The following is a 24,299-nucleotide window of genomic DNA, read 5'->3' on the forward strand; positions in this document are numbered from 1 at the left end:
CTGTCACACACCTTCAGATTTATGTTTTGGGACTGAATACAATATTCTCTTTGTAGATCCTCCTCGTTGAAAAAGGATTGTTTTCAGAGACAAGTTGATAATTGTGCAGTATGTGGGACATGATCAGAGCAACATGCATCTTTTTCTTGTGAAAATACCACTGCAACATAACTTCTCAAAAGACAACTAGGTCATTCACCCTGGGGATTTTAGCCAGAATGGTCATTTTTAGAAAACGTATCGCTATAGGATACCCCTGTACCCTCACACTGGGGCAAAAGCAGAGGTGTTAGCTATCATTCTTTGTTTACTAAGGGGGATTTGGTATAAACTTTTTACGATACCTGGATGAATCAGTCTTTTCATGAAAAAATGGGTAGCTGAAGGAAAATGGCCATCAAAATCTTTGTTACCATACCCTTTTTCTATGGATCAGCGATTGCAAGGCGAAGAGCCTGCTCCATGGCATCTTTTGAGGGCTTGCAAATTATGGATGTCTTCAGGATTGTAGAGTTAATAGCGGGCATATTCCATTCATTATTGCTTTCAGTAATATTTGAAAAAGGATTAAGTGTCTCAAAGCATATTATGCCTTCAAAGCAATCTTCCAATCACAGCCTGTTAAGGACCTTTGCAGTATGAACTTTGTCACTGTTTGTAAATATCTGTTTTTGTAGAACAGAATTACAAGCGGTTAACGAGCACGCTAATAAGTTTCCAAACAAAACCTAGGACTTCATTTAATATCATCGTAAAAAGAATTTGAAGGGATCCATATGATCTTACAATTTTCCTCTGAGGCATGCTTCATAACAAGTTCTTCAGCATAGGATCTGGTTATAGGATCATTAACGCATCACAACAACCTTTGCAGCATATTTTCCTTTTCCTTGGAGTCTTGCCTTTGCATCACAACAATTAAGTTTAATCAACAATTTCACATCACAAATTCTTCATTAAACAATTCATGCAACATTATCCAAGCATAAAGCCATCAGCATGCCATCAAGGTATTTTTTTGCTCCTTTGTCCCTTTCTTTGTTGCTCATTTTCTTGTTGTTCTTGTGCTGTGCCTTTGCTTGTTGTTCGTGTACTCCTCCTTTGCCTAGTGCTCCTTTGTCATCAATAACAATATTTCCAACACACAATAACTCTTCCTCACATATTTACTTTGTTGGACCCATAAGCTTAAGTAAGTGTGGGAGGAGAGTGTTACAGCATTTTCACCTATGAAAAAAGAATATGGAACTTCTAATATTACTAAGTTTCAACAACTTACAATAGATGATGGTAGTGAATAAATTAATTATCTAAACATTATTTATGATTTAACACTTTGATATAGAAAATTTAAAGAATTACTTGTGTTCAAACTATTATTAAATAGATTAGATTTTTAAAATTAGAAGAAGAAAAGCAAGCAATAGAATCCAATTTATGATTTAATAGCTTACTATACAAAATTGTAAAATATACATATTATCATTTGTATTTAAAATTTAAAATGATACTCAAATATTAACTTTAAAAAAAAAATAGAGTCACCATGCAAATCTAAATAATGTCCATGTAACACTCGTGACAAATTTGATTTGGAAAACACACACTCTCTCTCTATATATAAATAAATAAATTAGGGATAATAAGTCTTAATGAGAGCCAAAAAACCCTATACAAGAAGTGCATATTTTTTAGAGAAAATGTTGAAAGTCAAAAATAGGTGAATTAATAGAACCAAGTCTTATCAATAACATAAAGAAAGGAATAAATATCTTAAACCATAGAGGAGATAATTCCATATCATCACATGCCTAAATAACATTCAAAATAAACAAACTCTATTAAAAATTACAAACAAAACCACTTAAAAAAAACTATATGTATCTATATAATTTAATATATATTAACAATATAGGTATTAAGTAATACCCAATAATAACACCATTTGGAACCCCTCCTCTCAACCACCAACCATTCAAAAATTTAGATAAAAGCCTTGTAAAGTCGAACTAATCTAATTGTTTTTAATAAATATTATAAAAATCCATAAATATTATAAAAATATTTCCATACATAGATCTTAAATAAATATATAAACCTAAATTTATATATATATAACTAATTCCTGTCATAATTATAATTATGACATTAATGATATAATGAAATTCAATAAATTACTTTAAAAAATATTATATATAACATTACTGAAAAGCTATAAATTATTTTTAAAAAATATTGTACTTCACTCAAAAACACTTCTACTTATTATTAGTTATTTAAAAAAAAATATTATAATCTTCTAAAAAATAATATTATTTTTTATTAATTATTATATTTTACCAAACCAATTATAAATTTAAAAATAAAAACAACTTTTTATGAACTATTTTATCTTCAAAAATTAACAAAGTGTTAAAAAAAAAGTCCCTAATTTTATTAACTAAAGTATTTACACAAAAGCTACCCTATTTTTCTACAATATTTCCCACATCAATTTTATCTTTCATCTCGATTTTGTTCTGCACCTTAGCATCAACTATGCTAGTGGTGCTTCCATTGCCTTCTTTAAGTGGAACGACTTGGCCCTTAGTTTTTGAAAATATTAGATGGTTAAGAAAATTATATAATTTCAAATATTTTATTTTTGGGTTTTTTCAAGTCATTAAAAATATTTTTTTATTGACAAAATTTATTTTTTGAATTGATTAAATATACAAATAAATTTAGCTTTTTGAAAATCTACCATAGCTATTTTATATATGTAACAATAAACTAAATTAAATAAATAATATAATATTTTTTTTAAATATCATAAAAATGAGTCCAGTGGTGATTCATGTGATCTATCCCTCCGAGTATTACATGAAATAAAATCCATAAATAAGTAAAATTCCTTATTCATAAAGAAAAAAAGGTGACTCGATGAGAACACGTGTATAATTGGGTGAAGCTTATGCTTTTAATTGAGTTAATAAATTGCTGTTAATAAATTTTTTCTTATTACTGTGTTTCGAATCAATATAATATATTGTTTTTATTGTTTAGTGTGGTAAGTTTTATTTTTGTTTAAATTTTTTGAGGAGTTATTTATATTTCTGTAGGGTATCTTTGTAGTGTATCAAGATATAAACAATAAAAAATAAGTTTTATCACCGACTCCAACTTATAGAATTTAAGTGTTTGGAATAGATTTATAAAAATTCTCACTTTTGTTACAAATAAATGCAATGTAATATTAATAATTTTTTATTTTAAATTTATTTTATTTATTAATGTATATTTTTAATTAACAATTATATCTTAACAATAACATTTTGGTGATCTAGACTATGCCATAAAACTGTTTTTGTTTGGCTAAGAGCTCCTCTTTCTCGACTTAAGGAGCGGATTAACTGCCCAAGACCAAGAGGCATTTGGCAGGAGTGATAGCATGCTCCCTTAAGGACCACCAGGGGGTTATTACACGTGGGATGATTTTCCTTGATAACAGTGATGGGTCAAGTGGCTTGGTTTTCCTTGATAACAGTGATGCCTCAAATCACAGATTGCACCCACAGATGGTTGTTCTCACTGTTGGTTTGACAACTGAGTTTGATAAAATTTTCCACCTTTTAAAGGTTTATATTTAAAATACCAACAATTATTTTAAATTTTAAATTTATTTTCAATAAAACTACACAATTCTTTATAATTAAAAAAAATAAAAAAGAAACGAAGGTATTTATATGGTTTTCACTCTTGTAACCGTGATCTTCACACTATTTTCCACCATACAGGGTTGCCGCCAGCGTCGAGACAGTTTTCTGGCATCATTCCTTCAGCTGATTAATTCATGGGTGTTGGTCAATTAATGGGGATTTAAATAGGTGACTTTTTACACGAAGTATCTCGAATGGCTATCAAAGGTTACCAATGATTTTATGAATCTTATGATTAAGATTCGGCTCCATTTCCATTGTTATCTCTTATGCGTAGGGTTCGCTGCGAATGGTTTTACGAATGGCACAGGTCTTTTTCTCTATTATTAATTATTTTTCGTTTAGGGAAGAAATTGTGTTTCGAGTAGTTGTCAGGTATACATAATCTTGTTAGGGATCCAATCACAATATTTATAGAAATTAAATTTCCCCATCTAACAGTTGGAATACATCTCAGGACTCTCCAATACTCTCCTTTATTACTCTCCTTTATTATTTGTGATTTCTTATTTCTCAGGGTAAAAGGTTCTTTTTCTTTATGCCCTCCTTCACAGTCAAATTGAAAACCTATGGAGACCGAATTTCCACAGTAACAGTTGGACCACATTCTAGGGACTCTCCGATACTCTTTTCCTATCTGTGAAGGTAAAGTGTTCCTAACCTCCTTCAAAGTCAAATTGAAAACCTATGGAGACCAAATTTTCCCATTACCAGTTGAACCACATCCTTAGAACTCTCCAATACTGGGGCAAAAGCAGAGGTGTTAGCTATCATTCTTTGTTTACTAAGGGGGATTTGGTATAAACTTTTTACGATACCTGGATGAATCAGTCTTTTCATGAAAAAATGGGTAGCTGAAGGAAAATGGCCATCAAAATCTTTGTTACCATACCCTTTTTCTGTGGATCAGCGATTGCAAGGCGAAGAGCCTGCTCCATGGCATCTTTTGAGGGCTTGCAAATTATGGATGTCTTCAGGATTGTAGAGTTATTAGCGGGCATATTCCATTCATTATTGCTTTCAGTAATATTTGAAAAAGGATTAAGTGTCTCAAAGCATATTATGCCTTCAAAGCAATCTTCCAATCCCAGCCTGTTAAGGACCTTTGCAGCATGAACTTTGTCACTGTTTGTAAATATCTGTTTTTGCAGAACAGAATTACAAGCGGTTAACGAGCACGCTAATAAGTTTCCAAACAAAACCTAGGACTTCATTTAATATCATCGTAAAAAGAATTTGAAGGGATCCATATGATCTTACAATTTTCCTCTGAGGCATGCTTCATAACAAGTTCTTCAGCATAGGATCTGGTTTAAGATTCTCATATGGCAATCTTCCGTGAACAAAACTGTATAAGAAATGTTTGTTTCCAGTGAGTGAAACAGGATAGCGTGTAAGGCCAAAAGCAATCAATGGTATTCCAAACATTCTAAACAACGAAAGTCAAATCACTGGCATTTTCTCTGATTTTGTCGAAAGTTGAAACGTTAGATAGCTGTAAATTTACCAATTAGAAGATGATACAAGATTTCTTAGATACCTGTGGTAATTGTCATAGTCAAATTCATTTATGGTCTTTACCAATACGGTATGGAGGCCTGCACGCTTCCTAGGACTGTCATCAAAGAAAATCTGCACAGAAACATAATAGATTAAATAGAAACTCTTACAATAGATGTTGTTGAAATGATATGCATAAGGTAAATAAAAATTGATGATGTCGAATTGCAGGTTGCCAGATTGGTTTGAGTCTAGATTACAATTGTGTACAATAGTCCCTTTGTAGCTCCTCTCCACTGAAAAGGGGCTGTTCGGGAACAGATGTATAATTGATCAGTATGTGGGATGTGATCAGACTAACAAACATCTCTGTCACACACCTTCAGATTTATGTTTTGGGACTGAATACAATATTCTCTTTGTAGATCCTCCTCGTTGAAAAAGGACTGTTTTCAGAGACAAGTTGATAATTGTGCAGTATGTGGGACATGATCAAAGCAACATGCATCTTTTTCTTGTGAAAATACCACTGCAATATAACTTCTCAAAAGACAACTAGGTCATTCACCTTGGGGGATTTTAGCCAGAATGGTCATTTTTAGAAAACGTATCGCTATAGGATACCCCTATACCCTCACACTGGGGCAAAAGCAGAGGTGTTAGCTATCATTCTTTGTTTACTAAGGGGGATTTGGTATAAAATTTTTACGGTACCTGGATGAGTCAATCTTTTCATGAAAAAATGGATAGCTGAAGGAAAATGGCCATCAAAATCTTTGTTACCATACCCTTTTTTTGTGGATCAGCGATTGCAAGGCGAAGAGCCTGCTCCATGGCATCTTTTGAGGGCTTGCAAATTATGGATGTCTTCGGGATTGTAGAGTTATTAGCGGGCATATTCCATTCATTATTGCTTTCAGTAATATTTGAAAGAGGATTAAGTGTCTCAAAGCATATTATGCCTTCAAAGCAATCTTCCAATCCCAGCCTGTTAAGGACCTTTGCAGCATGAACTTTGTCAGTGTTTGTAAATATCTGTTTTTGCAGAACAGAATTACAAGCGGTTAACGAGCACGTTAATAAGTTTCCAAACAAAACCTAGGACTTCATTTAATATCATCGTAAAAATAATTTGAAGGGATCCATATGATCTTACAATTTTCCTCTGAGGCATGCTTCATAACAAGTTCTTCAGCATAGGATCTGGTTTAAGATTCTCATATGGCAATCTTCCGTGAACAAAACTGTATAAGAAATGTTTGTTTCCAGTGAGTGAAACAGGATAGCGTGTAAGGCCAAAAGCAATCAATGGTATTCCAAACAGTCTGAACAATGAAAGTCAAATCACTGGCATTTTCTCTGATTTTGGATCTTACAATTTTCCTCTGAGGCATGCTTCATAACAAGTTCTTCAGCATAGGATCTGGTTTAAGATTCTCATATGGCAATCTTCCGTGAACAAAACTGTATAAGAAATGTTTGTTTCCAGTGAGTGAAACAGGATAGCGTGTAAGGCCAAAAGCAATCAATGGTATTCCAAACAGTCTAAACAATGAAAGTCAAATCACTGGCATTTTCTCTGATTTTGTCGAAAGTTGAAACGTTAGATAGCTGTAAATTTACCAACCAGAAGATGATACAAGATTTCTTAGATACCTGTGGTAATTGTCATAGTCAAATTCATAGCCCACTGCCTGCGTAGAACAAAGAATACTGTCAAAATATGCAAGGAATTCCTCAGCAATCAGCTACAGAAGACTCCCAATGCTAAAAATCAGTCATTTCAACCTTAAAAGTTGAAATACCATGTTGAATTACATGAAACAATAGGGATTGAATGCTTACCCTGAGTCTGGCCATGGTTGTCCCATAAGTTTTATACAGCTGTCTTGCTCAAGTCAGGGACTCTGCTCTTTTCAACTCCCAGTTTTTGATTCACATAATCTGTCACACAACAACGGATCACACACACAATTCAAACCTCAAAAGTTACCTCAATGGCTTAAGAGAAGTCTTAATTGCATCTACAACCCCAGTAGGGGTGGGGTGATCCAACTCTGTGTGTGCAACAGTGCGTTAGTTACAGACAATATATTGGGCGTGTTGAATATGAACACTAAGCCCATAGTCAATCTAGGTCTGATCACCTTCAAGTTGCAAAGTTGGAGATGCATATAACAAGCTCACGTAAATTCCAAGAAATTATTCGGTGGCAATCTAAATATGCAACTCCAAGCTTTCCGGGTTGCATTTCAGACTCTGGTTTAGATTAAAATCTAAAGATTAACATTTCCTTAAAAAGAACACTGAAATTAAACAATTTTTTAGGGGCAGATTAGCTACAAGATTACCTCTGATGTTGTTGGTGCATGCTGCAGCTAGTTCGGAGCTTAAGGGATATAATGTGTCATCCAAATCTAGAACAGCGGATTGGAATCAGAAACGAATACATACAGCTTTAGCTTAATACCATTGAAAAGGGAAAAACTTAAAAGCCAAAGAAAGAAGTGTGATGCTCACCAAACAGAAAGCAGTCAAATTGAGGGCCCTGCTCTGTCACGAGTCGATTCTCAGCCAGCACCATTATGGATGACTCTGCAATACATATACCAAAAAATTATCATCCCGATACACTGAAGTATATGCACATCAAAGGCATCAAAACAAGATAATTATGTTCCAATTATAAAACTCCGACAATTTCAGAAGAATCAAAGAAGATTGGCTCTAAAGAATACCAGATATGTTGAATATGGGGAGAAGAGCGAATGCAATAGGAAAGGAGGCGATGTATGTTGAAAGAAAAAAACAGGTACTTGCAGAATAAAATGTAATACAGAGGGGCATAAACAAGCTAACGATGTTAATGAAATGAAGGGGGGAATTGAAGGAGAACATTGGGTGGCTTAAATAGATCTCTGAACCGCTCAGATGAATTGCTGCGAATCTTCCGTATTGCAGTCATAGACTCGTGATCGACTCCGGTTCCCATCTTTTCACGGCTCAGATGAATTGCTGCGAATCTTCTGTATTGTAGTCATAGGCTCGTGATCGACTCCGGTCCCCATCTTTTCAAATTCATTTGTTTTCAGTTTATTGGCGTGCAATTTGTCGAGGATTCCTCCGATTTTCAGGAAACTCAAATTTAAAAATAAACAAGAAGTTAAGCCCCAACAAAAGGCGTTAGACTGTATAACCAATGAAAAACGGTAACCAGCAAAACTCACGTGGACGGTGAATAATGCCTCAATCGTCTAACACAAAGATCAACGGTGAAAAATGGTGGAGAGTGGCAATCAGGGTAGTCTTTTCCAAAGGGAAACGCCTTACGGCATAATTAATACTTCAACAGGATTGTGATTGTTGACACAGTTAATAAAAATGGTGTATGATAATTTAATCTAAAGAGATAATTTATATTAGTTTTGAGTAAGATAACAATATTGTAGAGGAAGTGACTTAATATATTAATGTCGATAGTTATCACAAATTTATATAGAACTAAAGAGAGGAAATTTTAATATGGAATTGTAAATAATTGTAAAATAATAAATTTTTTCTTATGAGATAAGGGAAAATAATTTTTGATATTCTTATAGGTTTTTTTATATTATATGAATGTGAAGTTAAGACTTCAACATTTGTAAATAATCATTGAGAGAAAATGAAAAAATGCTTTATAACTTATAATCTCAAAATAAAAAGAAAATGCTTGTATCATAACCTCTTCATAAAAGGTACTTTTTGTTTCATTGGAAACCTAATTATGAGTAGGTACTTAATGTACAATAAAATGATAAACAACATGGAAACCAAAGTATTTCTGAAACTTGGTTCAAAATATCTTCAAAAGAACTTGAAACACAAGCGGGCTTGGCATGAGATACCAAGAATTGGTTGAACCATTGATAAATAAATGAAGAGCTTGCTCATACAAAATAACATTAATATTAAACTTTAGGAGAAATTGTACTGAGATAAAGAAAAAGGATAAATAAAAATTAAACTACCTTAAGGACGTAGTCAACCATAATCTAAAAAGTAACCTTGTCTTTTTATTTTGATTAGTGTAAAGAATAAAATCAATATTAATAGATAGAGAACAAACTATGGCTAACTTCATAATGAACAAGATGTTGATAGTTTCTAAAATGTAATAGGTCAACAGAATTTGTCATCAAGTTGAAAATAAAAAATATTTTCTCTTAAAATATTCTCCATATGCCCACATTAAATTACAATTTCAAAATATTTGTTATAATATTGATTTTCTAACCTTTTAATTCATTAAAAATATGGTGATTATAAATACTTCTCTTAATGTATATTGATTTGAGAGCATAAAACCTAGGAAATGTATTTTTGTCTAGACTAAGAGGGTCATGAAATTCTCCAAAGGGGAAGAAATTACTTCAATTGTAATTTATATAAAATCAAGATTTCTAATGTAAATACAAGTGTCTAAGTTCTAGAAGAATTTGGATGCTTAGTGTGTTTTGGCCAAATAGGCCTTTAACAAAATACCAAGGATTAGAGTGATGTATCTATAGTGTTAGGACATATGTATAAACATTTACGAGTTTCTTAAGATATTCTCTAGCTAGTAGGAGTTATACTTGTATGTATAGTTAGAGTTTGATCAACTAAAGTGGAGTGGATTTCAAGGAATAGAGCTCGACTAGCTTGGAGAGATCGAGAAAATATCCGATGTAAAATTTTTGTAAATATCTCTTGTTTTGAGTAATGAATGTGTTTTTGAAATTGTATTGTATATATGTGTGCATAGTTTCCCTATGTGGTTAAATTGTAATTATGATGTGTATGTATGGTGCTCACATAGCAAGAACACTGTGTTAATAATAAAATATGTGGGTCTCTAAAATATATTATCTCATGCTCGATTAATTATGGAGTCTCTATGGTAAATTTGTTGAGAGAATGATAGTGAAGACTTTGGGTTCACGTTAGAGGTAAAATGAGAAGGGTTCGAAGTGTCCATTCCTTCCAATTCATTACAGGAACAATTGTTTGAGTTGTGGATTAATCCATGGTTTGCTTTAGTCCTTGTTTAAATTATGGCATTAGGGTGAAACAACGTTATTTTCAGAATAAGAGAAATTTGTGTTGTGCACAGGTGATTTGAGAATTGGGGTTCAATGTTAGTTTCTTTTAAGAATAATAAGGAGATTATTATAGACGTGAGCATAACTATAATTAAGAACCCTCGCCCCCTCGGTTGATGCGACAGGGAAAGCACTCCCCCTCTCACAGTTCATAGGAATCATAGGATTACACTAGGGAATCCTTGTTGTCGAATTGAAAAAGTGAAATTGAGAGTGAAACCATTACTATACCCCCCCCCTCCCCCATTCAGTTGAGATCATGCAGGAAGGCCCCCAATAATTTACCATTGTCACCAATTTCAACTGAGTGGACATGGCCATCAATTGCGTAGCCCACACCAAGGAGTCAGGTATAGATGTGCCTGAGAAGATGGAGGATCCATGTCCTATAGGAGAAAACTGGGATCATGGGCTAATGAGGGTTAGGGATCAAGTACAACCATGAGTGGAGAAGAATTGACATAGAATTGAGGGACCCACATAACATGGAGATATGTCATGGTAGGACCATGTATTTGTTCAGTTGATCAAGTCTATCGAAAATAGAATGGGAGTGCATAGTCTTAAGCCCATTGTCACATGAGTTAATTCCCTACAAGGTATTGGATAAAATGAGAGTTGAGTGTCTATGTCTTAGGTACATCCATCGTACGAGGTTATACTAGAGGTAAAGGAAAAACCTCAGCGAAAAGTTCTCAAATAAATAAGGTCGATAACGTCAAGTGCTGTCAGAGAATAATATTCGTTGTTAGGGAATTGAGAAGTGGTGAGAGAGAAAATATATCCATCCAAAAGATTTTGAATAGTTTCTCATGGAGGAGAGAGCGAGCCAAGGACTAGAGATTAAATCTTGCAAGTATAACTCTTCTTTTAATGAACTTGGGGTTTAGATTCAAAATGAATCTAATGGTATTAGAATCTATCATGTCATAGGATGATGAACCTATAATATTTTTGCATGAGTAATAGTTGGAAATGCAGTTTGTGTGTTAAATTTTAGGTGACTCCAACAATAAATGCTTTATGTTATTAGTTATAGGAATTTTTAATTTCATGTTACCACATAATAAGGAAGTTTATGAAAAGTATATGTTCTTGTAATATTAGAACATGACAGGAAAAACAAGGAGTTAGAACCTTAGACCAAGGATTGTGGATAGAACCCAAATCTAGACGAATGGGAATAGAGCAGATGGAGGAGATTCCCAGGAAGAAATAAGCAAATTTGGAGCGCACCCAGAGCATATTGGAGCATTAAATAAAGAGTAATTGTGGCAGGTAAACCTCGTCTTACGGTTTTATTTTAACCTAGTGAAGAAGTTGAAAATTGCAAATAGAAGAAGTAGAAAAATGACTTAGGGAAGAGAACCCTTGTAGTAGAGGAGTTGCATCAAAAGTGTTCTAGTGGAGGTTGAAATGGAGAAGAGGACAAGGGAATTCCCTAAAGAGAAGAAAAGAGAACATGAGAATTATGTGCAAAAGCTGAGAAGGGAAAGGAGTGCTCAAGAGGTTCTAGAGGAGAGAACCATTGGAATACCAAAAGGCTAAGATATAGAGAAGGCGTGGTGAGGTATTAGGGTAATAGGTTAATGGATAATACTTGTTACCATGGCTTGATTTCAACTTCCAGTGAGCCACAAGAAGCTCACAAAAGAGGAAGGACAATGACTATTGGTGGTCATTACAAAGGTTCAAGTGCAAGCCACGACATAAGAAAGGAAGATGCTAAAGAAAATGGCATAAAGGGAAGGATGAGTCAAGAGGAATTTCACATAGAGTTTTTGAGTTAAAGGAAAGGCTTAGAATAGTGATGTAGCTACTACAAGAAATTGAAGGAGGCTAGAGAGATGGTTGTGTTGTAATGAAGACAAAGGTTAAATTGCCTATGTTGCAAGAGAGGCTAAAGCGCAACTTGAGTGCTTCATTAGAGAATAAATAGCTAGGGAAAATTCAGAATGAGGGAAAGGACATTTACCTTTGTGAATCAGAACAATGATCATTCCTTGGAGAAGATGATGATGAGGATGATGATGCAAGACTTCGATAAAGTCTCATGAAAAAGTTGGAAAATTGAGACCAATAGTAGATGCTACCAGGGGCATCAATAGAGGCTCTAGAGTCTCAAATTTTTAAGACTAATCAACCATGTTCATGTGTAGGTCATGCATATCACAAAGGTGGAAATAATTAAAAACTATCAAGAAAGAAAAGGAAAATGAAAAATTTGTCCCTAGGGGACCAAGGCAATAACAAAGTTCTAAAATAAGCATCCATACAAGTGAACGAGGTGGATATAGAAAACGTTCAAATGCAATGTTCATGGAGCATAATGAATAAATTAAGTTGTTGAAAGAGTTTTAGCTAGATACCAATGAAGATGGAGAAATTATATACAATCATGAGGAATTTTTGCAAGTACCCAGTAAAGAAGAAGTGACCATAGCATCTAAAGGTACATAAATAATCTTTGATTTTCAAGCTAATCATGTTTTTGCAGGTATAGAGAGAGATATTGGTGAAATTGAAGTTGTGATTAAGGAGATAGCATGAATGCCATTTCATATAAACTGCAGTGAACCTCAAGGACAACACTTAGAGGAAGTGATTAGATATCTTGAAGGAGATACAAGGCTCTTAGAGGAATGGATGACAAGAGATGAATTTTGCATCGAGTCTATAAATCTAGTTTAAGTTGATTTTATTGATTGGATGAAGGTCTGAATTCCTTGGAAGAAAGGATAATACATTTCAGGGTGCACATTTAATAAGAGAAAATTGAATTAGAAGAAGATGAAGCATATGAACCAACATTGAATAAGGGTTTTGTAACTCCTAGGAAGGAGGAAGACAATGAGAAGGGATTGAATGAAAGTCTCATGAAATTTGAGGAGGGTTCAGATTGACTTGGATATCTAAGAGTAGATATTTCAAATGAGGCTAGAGAGTCTTGTATTTTTAAATATGAAAATTTTTGTATGAATGCATGTGCCAAGAATGATAAAGGAGGACAATCACTTATAGCTATCATAATGTTAAGATGGGATGCATGAATGCCTCCTCAAAGCATTGTGGGAGGAAAAAATTTAGAACTTGTTAGAATGGGAGGTGAGGCAACATTGTCTCACAGTGGGAACCAAGGAGAAATCCACACAAAAACAACCTATGTGGTCATTGAAGTATGATTGAAACAAGCATTGAGAAGGACAAAATTGGCTTGTATTGATAACTAAAAGAAATAAAAAATTAATAACCAACAACAACATTTAAATGCAATGTTCACAAACTTTAAAGAGGCTAAAGTGTTGGAAAATTGGATCAAAGTAGAAAGTTTATTTGACTTCCAAACTAATTATGTGTTTTCATATGCCAAGGGAGATTAAGAAAGGACAAGAATAATAATAAAAAATTATTCCATTTGGGGAGAGATTATGATGAATGGAATAGGAAGTTTCCAGCATATGACATGAGTGATGGCAATAGTAAATTTTAGCCAGGGACAAATCTTGATAACAAGATTGATAGGATGTGGATGAGCACTAATAAAAAATATGTCCAAGAGAAGATACAACAAGAAGACAAGGGAATGTAGTAGCATAATACAACTGATTGTGCAAGGTTACCTCAGCAAGACATATGAGCTATTGCAAAATCAAGTTTGGGATCTCCAAAGACTAATGTTAGTAGAGAAGAAGCAATGCAGCCAAGCATGTTGGAAAAAGAAACATTATATACAGGACCAATGAGGAGTGAAAAATTTGAAGGAACGTGACCAGAAGGCCATGAAAAATTTCTAACTGGGAGTGCAATGTTGGAGCATCAACCCTAGGGAATCTTTTTTTGTCTAGAACCAAGAGGGTCATGAAATTCTCTGAAGGGGAAGAAGTTCCCTCAATTATAATTTTCATAAAATTAGGATTTTTTGTGTAAATACAAGTGTCTATATTCTATAAGAATCTAGGGGGTTATTCCATTTTCATCAGTTGGTGTTTTCGCCAAATAGCCCTTTAACAAAATAAAAAGTTTTAGGGTGATGTGAATATAATGTTGGGACAAATGTTCAAACACTTTTGGGTTTGTTAGGATATTTGGATAGCTAATAGGAGATATATGTGTATGTGCAGTTAGAATTTTAGTAGCTACAATGGAGTGGAGTTCAAGGGACAAATCTCGAGTAGCTTGGAGAGCTCTAGCAGAGAGCCCATGTAAACCTTCTGTAAATATATCTTATTTTGAGTAATGAATGTGTTTTCGAATTCACATTGTATATCTGTGTGCATGGTTTCCCTGTGTGGCTAGATTGTACTTATGATGTGTAAGTCAAGTGTTGGTATAACAAGCACACTATGGTAATACTAAAACCTTCAAGCCTCTGAAATCTACCAGCTCGTGTTAAATTGGGTATGGAGTCTATTTGGGCAATAGGCTAAGAGAACTAGAGTGAAGACCTCAAATTCACATAATAAGTAAGGAGAGAAGGGTTCAAAGCAACCTTTCTTATTAATTGGTAGAAAGAAAAATCATGCAGGCTTGGGATCGAGCCATGGGGTTCTTCAATCGGTATTTAAATTCTAGTGTCAAGGTGTAGCAATGCCATTCTTTTGGAAAGAGAAACATTTTCATTGGGCATAAGTGAGCTGAGACTTAAGGCTCAACGTCATTCTTTTTTTTAGAATAATGAGGAGAGAGGAACCTCTTCTAGAGGTGAGTGAAAGTATGATTGCATACCCCCCCCCAGGCTTATGTCATAGGGGGGCATACTCCTTACAATTCATAGAAACCATGGGATTCTGCTAGGGAATCCCTGCCATATGACTAATCGAGTGGAGCAATAATTTTGCAGCCCCCAGCCCAGTTTAGATGATGTCGTAGAGGAGCCCCACTATTATCTACCATGGTCATTGATTTCAACGTAGTGATATGGTCGTCAATTGGGGAACCCACACAATAGAGTGAGGTATAGATGCACCCAAGAAGAGGAAGGAGCCAGGTCCGATAGGATGAAGAGAAATACCACGGCCTAACAGGGGTCGTAGTTGAAGTATAGGAGTGAGTGTAGAAGAATTGGAATAGGAACAAGGACAAATTTAGTAGGGATATACACCATGTTAAGACCGTCGATCTTCCTGGTTGATCATGGCCATTGGTGAGTGTATCATTTAGTTTCTCCTAGAAGCTCTACCTTCAACACACTCTATGAAAGGTCATGTTGCCCCTATCTTGTAATTTTGAACCTCTCCTACAAAAATGTATCCATTTTCAACACTAGCTAAGCATTTGGTGCCAAATCCTCTAAATAAGGTAGGACCTATTCCACTCCTTGATCTAGCATGGAAGGCTCATGGAGTTTTAGATTCTCTAAATTCACCACTAATTAGATAGACATGTATGGGGGTATAATAAGTATATAGGTGTTATCTCCCACATTTTCTAGTATATCAAAGGGCTCCATATTGCAGAGCTTTGATTTTCTTACGAGGACCCTATAGCCTCTCCTTCTTCAATTATAACCATATTCTATATCCCAGTTTCAAGGATTTCTGTATAAAACTGTATCCTATGTTAGCTCTATCTAACCATTTGGTGCCAAATACTCTATAGAAGGTAGGACATATTCTACCTCTTGATCTGGAATGGAAGGCTCGTACAGTTTTATATTCTCTAAATGCACCTCTAAGTAAATATGCATGAATGTGGGTAGACAAAGTCTATGCATGTCATCTCCCACCTTTTTCAGTATCTCAAAGGGATCCATATCTCATAAATTTGAAATTCATACTAGGACCCCATAGCCTTTACATTTTTTGTTGTAACCATACTCTATCTACCACCTTGAATGATCCAAGGGATTAGTAAAGTGCTCAAAATTAAAATTGTTTAAGAGTGATCTAAACTTCTACTAGTGTGTAGACATGGATGACCTGAATCCAACGCAACTTGTATCACTCGAAATTGATATCGTATGCTCCCGATATCGTGTTCTGGTCGATTTCCCAAATAGGTAAAAAAATTGCAGTTTGGTGGTAGGACTGCTGACTGGGTAGTCCGTATGCTGACTGGGCAGTTTGTACAATGACTAGGCAAGGTGACTGGACAGGTTGACTATACAATGTGGGCCAATGATAGGATGGCATGTGTCATATGCTGATTGGTTTGAATTTTGGCAATTTTTGTTTGGTGGCTAAGTTTTTGAGTTGGACCAATGGGAGGATGCAACATCGCCCATTCATGGATTGTCATGTGGCACCCCAGGGTTCATTAAAATTTGTATGGCTGAATGGGCCTCTAGCAGAGTCGAATGCATGTCCTTTGATGCAGTATGGAAGCACCTTACAATTAGGGCATAAGGTGGTTCTTACAATGTAATGTGGTGAAATTATATTTAAGTTTTATGCGAATTACATTTGGGGGACACGGCTAGGGCTAATCCCTAGCCCTCGGTCACCACATGCCTACAACACTGCAGGCGGGGGGATCCAAGGGAGTGGGCTTAGCCCCAAACCATAGTTATAATGCCCGCGCATGACCACAACAATGATACCCAGAGCCAACAATAGCGATGACAGTAAAAAGGTGACCAACCCTAGATCATATGGCATATCATATGCGCACACGTCAAAGCCCACAACGAAATATATTTTCAGGGCAGATTCTTGGGGAATAGCCTTGATCACATGCCGCCATAAGACCTCATGCCACCACAGTAAAGCGCTTGGCGCAACACTTGGATTTGGGCACGTAAATATTGGGAACTGCCCCCAGTTATATGCCACACATGGAACCAACGATGAGGGCCCAGGGGCTATGCCAACGGGGGAGGGCGATTAGCCCCCACCTCCGAGCCCATGGCCCCATGTGGTCTTGGATTTCTACCCAAGGCCTTACTATGCACCGAGTGAAATTTCCGCTCGGCATGCTCGAAAAAAATGCAGAATTCATAGGATTGTTAGCTGTCCAGTTCAATTTGTGGTTGAGTTAGCAAAAGAAACTTTCGGAGAGCATAACTTCTTTCATTTTTGGCCAAATTGAGTCTAACAAGAGCCGATCTGGGGGTTTTTGACTGCCTTGAAGCCACTCACGACATAATATTTACATTCTGATCACTGCCAATCCATATAAACACAAATTTGAGCACTTAATGAAAGAGGCCCAACATTGGAATCTGGACTAGGAGATGTAGCCAAAGAGAGGGGTGAACTCCTTTATCATTTTTGTTGTTATGTGTTTATGATATGGTATATTGTCTTTGTTATTGTTGTTAACTAAGTTTAAAAATCAATATTTTATGTGTTTTGTAAAGTGATCCATTACCTAAAATACATAAAATTTTACTTGCAATTTTTTCATCACCTTCAAGTTTACATAACAAATTGGTTTGGTTTAAGCAAAGTCTTTCGGTAGAAATCACATAAAAAAAATTTTTGGCTGATGCATTTCGAACCAACAAGTGTGGTTCATCATCAAAACTAGATGAAGAGGCAAACCATGGCAAAGGCTTAAATAGAGAGCAATGTAGATACGTAATTTCAAGTAACGACTATATTTGAACAATAATATTTAAATTATGGTATTAATTTATTAATATATTAGAAACAAATATTATTGAGTAAGGACGGCTAGTTTTTGAAAAATAATATTTAAATTAATTTATTAAGACTAAATATTACTAGGTTTTGAAAAATAATATTTAAATAACGATATTAGTTTATTAATTTATTAAAAAATATTAATAAGTAACGGCTATATTAAACAGTTAGTTTTTGAAAAATAATATTTAAATTAATTTATAAAACCAAATATTACTAGTTTTAAAAAAATAATATTGAAATTATTATATTAATTTATTAATTTATTAAAAACAAATATTAATAAGTAAACACTATATTAAAATGCTAGTTTTTGAGAAAGAATATTTAAATTAAAAAAAAAAAATCAAAACTCTAAACAAGGAGAGACATCCAAAATTATAAAAAACGAGTCAAGCCCCTAATAATCATGGTGCGAAAAATATTGGCCAAATATTTCTCTTATGTGATTTTTACAAAAGACTTTACTTAATTCATTATGGATCATAAAAATTTGTATACAAAATATATATATAATTATAATTTTTTAAAAATAGAATTATATTTAAACTTGAATTAATTAATATATATAATATAAAAAAAATTAATCCTATATTTTATTAAAATTAGCGTATTCTATTTGGAGTTGTCTATAATGCGACTTTTTGAGATTCCGGTGACGGAATCCGGCGGAAGAAATTGAGATGAAATCATGATTTGTTGCAGTTAAAATGGTTTTTTAACTGCATATTCGGATTCAGCACCCTGAAAAACCCCTGGGAGGGTTTCATTGTGCAGAAATTAGCTATCAAACTTGGATTCCAATAAATCACTGCCGGATTTTCACCAGAAAAAATCGCCGGAAAGACTTTCAAAAAGTCGCGTTAAAGACTACGTCATTCTGGAGTTGTCTATAATGCGACTTTTTGAGATTCCGGTGACGGAATCCGGCGGAAGAAATTGAGATGAAATCATGATTTGTTGCAGTTAAAATGGTTTTTTAACTGCATATTCGGATTCAGCACCCTGAAAAACCCCTGGGAGGGTTTCATTGTGCAGAAATTAGCTATCAAACTTGGATTCCAATAAATCACTGTCGGATTTTCACCGGAAAAAATCGCCGGAAAGACTTTCAAAAAGTCGCGTTAAAGACTACGTCATTCTGGAGTTGTCTATAATGCGACTTTTTGAGATTCCGGTGACGGAATCCGGCGGAAGAAATTGAGATGAAATCGTGATTTGTTGCAGTTAAAATGGTTTTTTAACTGCATATTCGGATTCAGCACCCTGAAAAACCCCTGGGAGGGTTTCATTGTGCAGAAATTAGCTATCAAACTTGGATTCCAATAAATCACTGCCGGATTTTCACCGGAAAAAATCGCCGGAAAGACTTTCAAAAAGTCGCGTTAAAGACTACGTCATTCTGGAGTTGTCTATAATGCGACTTTTTGAGATTCCGGTGACGGAATCCGGCGGAAGAAATTGAGATGAAATCATGATTTGTTGCAGTTAAAATGGTTTTTTAACTGCATATTCGGATTCAGCACCCTGAAAAACCCCTGGGAGGGTTTCATTGTGCAGAAATTAGCTATCAAACTTGGATTCCAATAAATCACTGCCGGATTTTCACCGGAAAAAATCGCCGGAAAGACTTTCAAAAAGTCGCGTTAAAGACTACGTCATTCTGGAGTTGTCTATAATGCGACTTTTTGAGATTCCGGTGACGGAATCCGGCGGAAGAAATTGAGATGAAATCATGATTTGTTGCAGTTAAAATGGTTTTTTAACTGCATATTCGGATTCAGCACCCTGAAAAACCCCTGGGAGGGTTTCATTTTTCACATTTTTCAAACAATATTTACATTCAAATAAAATATGCTCGAAAAAAGGAAGAAACGAGTTAGATGAGCAAGGCGGACGTCAGCCCAACTCATGAAGTGACCTCAAGTGAAAGAACAAAGTCACGAATAAGAAATTTAGTTATCATTATTATTAAATATTTTTTGTTGTGTGTACGTGTATAAAATTCTTATTATTAATATGTTTTTTGGTTCGACTATTAAATTTATCAAAGTATATATATTTTTATTTTTATATTTTGAACCTATAATAACAATAAAAACCACCCAAATTATATAAAATAATATTTTAATAATTATAAAACAAAAAATAATTTAGATAACCACATAATTACTCAGACAAACAGTAAAACCCAGAATTATGAAATTATCATAAGATTCCAACGAAAAAATGTCAAAAAGTTAATACTATTATTATTTATTATTATCCGCCAACGGGAAAAACGGATTCTCCTCCTTGTAGACAAGCTTGACGGCAGGAGAAGCCACGGTAGCAAACAATATTCCAGGCTGGAGGTTCTGCCACACGGTGTATATTTTCTTTATTTTACTTATGGCGGTGAGCGCCACCTGATTCCAGCGGGGCAGGTCAGAGAGCCACATGGTATGGCGTGGTCTGTCGGAACGGCCGACAATTCGACAATACATCGGCAGTTGATAAAAGCCTTCTAATAACAGCTTTCCACGTGTAATACGTTGCCTACTCGCACGGACTGGTACCCACCAGCGCCGTGAGGTGAGAGTGTTACTCAATTCATTAAATGTGTCACAGATTCTCAGCACATACCTCACAAGTTTGTTTTTTTTTAATCGCTTGCAAAGCTAGAGAAATTTGGTTAAAATGGGGTCTTGGTGTGTGGAGGTTGTGTAACTTAAGATGTTTTTTTGGGGTGGGGGTGCAAATGGGGGCTTGCTGTGTGGAGGTTGTCTAAGTCAAGACGTGGGATGGGATAGGGTGGTATGGTAAAATATTTTAATGGTTCAAAATAACAAAATACTTGCGGGTAAGAAAGGCATTGAAGTTTCTTTTTTTTTTAATATATGAATTAGGGTTTTGTAAAACTATGGTAATAATTAATGGGAATTATGGTTTTTTTTTAAGCTTTGTTGCAAAAGTATTTTTTATTCTTAAATTATTAATAATAAGGAAAGTAGTTTTTTTTTTTTTTTATTAAATATAAGTGAAATTCATCTTTGGATGATTATCATTGCCCTTTTCCAGTCATCTTTGAGAATGTGGGATTTAATATAAATTTATTAGCACAATTTGGTGCAATCAAATTTACTCTGCAATCATCATTATTAAAGGGTATGCTGTGTGATTTGTTGCATCTTAGCACTTTATGTGATTAAACACAAATTTAGAGCGATCTTGTATGTTCTCGAGCACTCCAGGGCTATTAAATATGCAATATATGGATTTGGTGCATCCTATTGCAATCCCTCTCAGGTTTGATTTACCTACTAAGCCAACAAATTTATGGATGATATGGGTAATTTGAATCTCTCCTCTTCTTGCCCTTTGGCAATCAACAATTTTGTGGGAGAGGTGTCAAAAGACTAGGACCAACTCCTTTTCTTCAAATAAGGAGACCTATAGGTTGTCCTCCAAAGATCAAATCCCTCATTTACTCTAGTTTCCCTTCTATTACCATTCCCAATGATGTTGACCCTTGTGAATTGGCAATTCAAGGTTTGATGGAGGGGGCACACCACTTTCCTTTGATGTTCAATCTAAAGGAGTACAAAGTGATCTCTGACCTAGGAAAGATTAGCACATTATATTAGGTCGCTCTAGAGGGTTGGGAATGGACTTTTGCTGGAGAAGTGGGGAATCTCTCAGTTTGTAGGAAATTGGCCTTTAAATGGGTGGGAGAATATATAATCAAAGAAATCAATCAAGGAAGGTGGAGACTTATTTTTTAGGCCCTTAGAGTGGAACTATTCTTTCCAAAGGTTTTCCCAAGAAGATATTATTTGCTATTAAGTTGTAGGGGGAAAACAAAATGATTGTCCCTCTCTTGATCAATATAGTTTGAAGCGTGTAAGATTGTTTTCTACAAGAGACGATGGGAATATTGAACCTCTTAATTTTCCATTGAGGTCTAGAGGGACAAGCCAAAAGATTGTACCTCTCTAGACTAATAAAGGATGAAAGACGTAAGATTATTTTTCTACAAGAGATGATGGGAACAAGGGAACACTTAATCCCTAAACTTAAAAGAATGGTGGTAGGAAGATAATTCCATGTTCTAAATTCCAAGGGATTTCTTCGGGGAATGATTATAGGTTAGAGTTCTAATGTTATGTTGTCTAATAAAATTTCTATTAACTCTGGTTTATTTATAGAGTTCTTCCATTGAGACTTGGGATTTTCTTTACCTATTTTCAATGTTCACGGGTCATACAAAGGAAGTTAAAATTTCTGGGATAGAATTCTTCCTTCTTGTAGCTTAAAACCTAATAGCATAGCTATTGTTGGTGATCTAAATTTGGCATTAACCTCCAAAAAAACCTTGCGGAATAATGCCAAGTCTAACAAACTTATGGATTCCTTTCAATCATGGTTTGAAGTTTTCATATGGGTTTTTGTTGAACATATCACATTTAAAACCTACTTTGAATAGTTGCTAATATATTAGAGTGTTTAAGGATTCAGGATACTCTAATTGAGACGGTGGGAAAGTTCAACACTTGGGTGAAAGGAACTAGGCTTTCTAATCACTTCCCCATTTTGTTAGAATTAAGAAAACAAAGATATTACCAAGAGCTCCTTTTAAATTCAATCATAGATATATGACAAAGGACGTATTTCGAGCTATTGTTAAGGAAGACTTGTGCCACTTTTGTTTTTATCCAGAGTCAATGTAGTATGATTAAGTATTTATCTCTAAAATGTGTAAAAGTGAAGGACCAAGGTAGCAACTTCGTTTAGGAGAAGATTAGACTAAGAGATACTCATTTGGTTGAGGTTGATGAATCATTTGAATCTTTGGTTCAAAAGTGTAATGAAGGTATCTTTGATGGGGAGTGTAGAAATTCTCACTGTAGATCAACAGATTATGCAATATACTAAAGTAAAATACAAGATCTACTTCTACAACAAAATTATGGAAGCTTAATTGAATATGAGAAAGATCAAATAGAACACATATAAATGAGAATGAGAAATCAATCACACATGAACACATAAGAATACTCTGGGGAAAGCCTCAGCTAAAAACCCCGATCTCTGTATTATCATACAAGTGGAAATATGTTCAGATTACACAAAAAATCAGCTCACAAGCTATCCTGCTCTCTGCACAATCAAACAGCACAGCTCACAGATTGAATAGATACAAGATATCCCTTCCCTCAGCCCTCCAAGCCTCTTATTTCCTTGCGCAGTTTTTCTTGGGGTCCAATGATGCCACCTGTGTGATTGGCCTCATCACACACTCACTAAACTGAAGAAGTAACTGCGCAATCCTCAAGGAATGAATTCCTTGTACATGCAAGAGATATCCTCCAAGGAATATTCTTGCAACTGATAGTACACTGTCCCATCATCTGATCTCAACTGCGTCTCTGTCTGAAATGACATGCAGGAGTTATTTATGAGAGAATATTTAGTTATCTGAAGTGCAACAATTACATGCATGCATGCATTAACTAACTGAACTCACAATTAGTTCAACAAACTATTTGAACTAATCTAACTCGACTTAACTCAGTTAACTGAGCTAACTAATTACAACTCATCCTTATCTCTTTAACTAAGGGATAAATTCCTCAATTAATGGGATAATTGTTGCATGTCCTCACATAGACTTCATGTTTGATTTTCTACAACTAATTAACTCAAGAAGAATTAATTAATTATTTTACAAATAGCTGCTAAGGTCAAATTCAAATTTTACTCCCCTATTTTAGTTCAGGGACTAACTAAAATAGGAAGGTATCCCAAAATGATATTTATGAAAGTGTTATTTTTAGCACTTCTATATTTAGCATTTCTTATTGCTATTTTCAACACTCCCTCTCAACAAGAAAGGGATTATCAGTTATCCCAATCCTGTCTCTCTGGAACTTGAACTTGCATTTTGACAATGCCTTAGACAAAATATTTGCATCATGTTCCTTGGTCGAAACATACAACAACAACATGATCCTCTTGACCACACAATCTTGAATATGGTGATACCGAATATCAATATGCTTGGACCTGCCATGAAAAACTGGATTCTCAGAGAGTTTGATACAACTCTGATTATTGCAGTAGATCATGGTTGGATCCATCCTCTGACCAAACAATCCCACTAGAATCATCCGCATCCAAATGGCCTCACATGCAGCTTGACTAGCAGCCATGTATTCAACCTCTGCTAAGCTAAGTACAACTGATCTCTGTTTCTTGTTGTAACAGGAAACTGCAGCTAAACCAAGGTGGAAGATTCCTCCAGAAGTGCTCTTTCGGTCTGATGGACTCCCTGCCCAATCCGCATATGTGAAGCCCTGAAGCTTCACTCCCTCTGTCCGTCTGTACAACAATCCAAACTGAGATGTGCCTCTAAG

Source organism: Pinus tabuliformis, chromosome 8 (genome assembly GCF_031772625.1).
Source record: "Pinus tabuliformis cultivar Carrire ecotype Pingquan chromosome 8, CPIR1, whole genome shotgun sequence".
Classification (NCBI taxonomy): Eukaryota; Viridiplantae; Streptophyta; class Pinopsida; order Pinales; family Pinaceae; genus Pinus; species Pinus tabuliformis.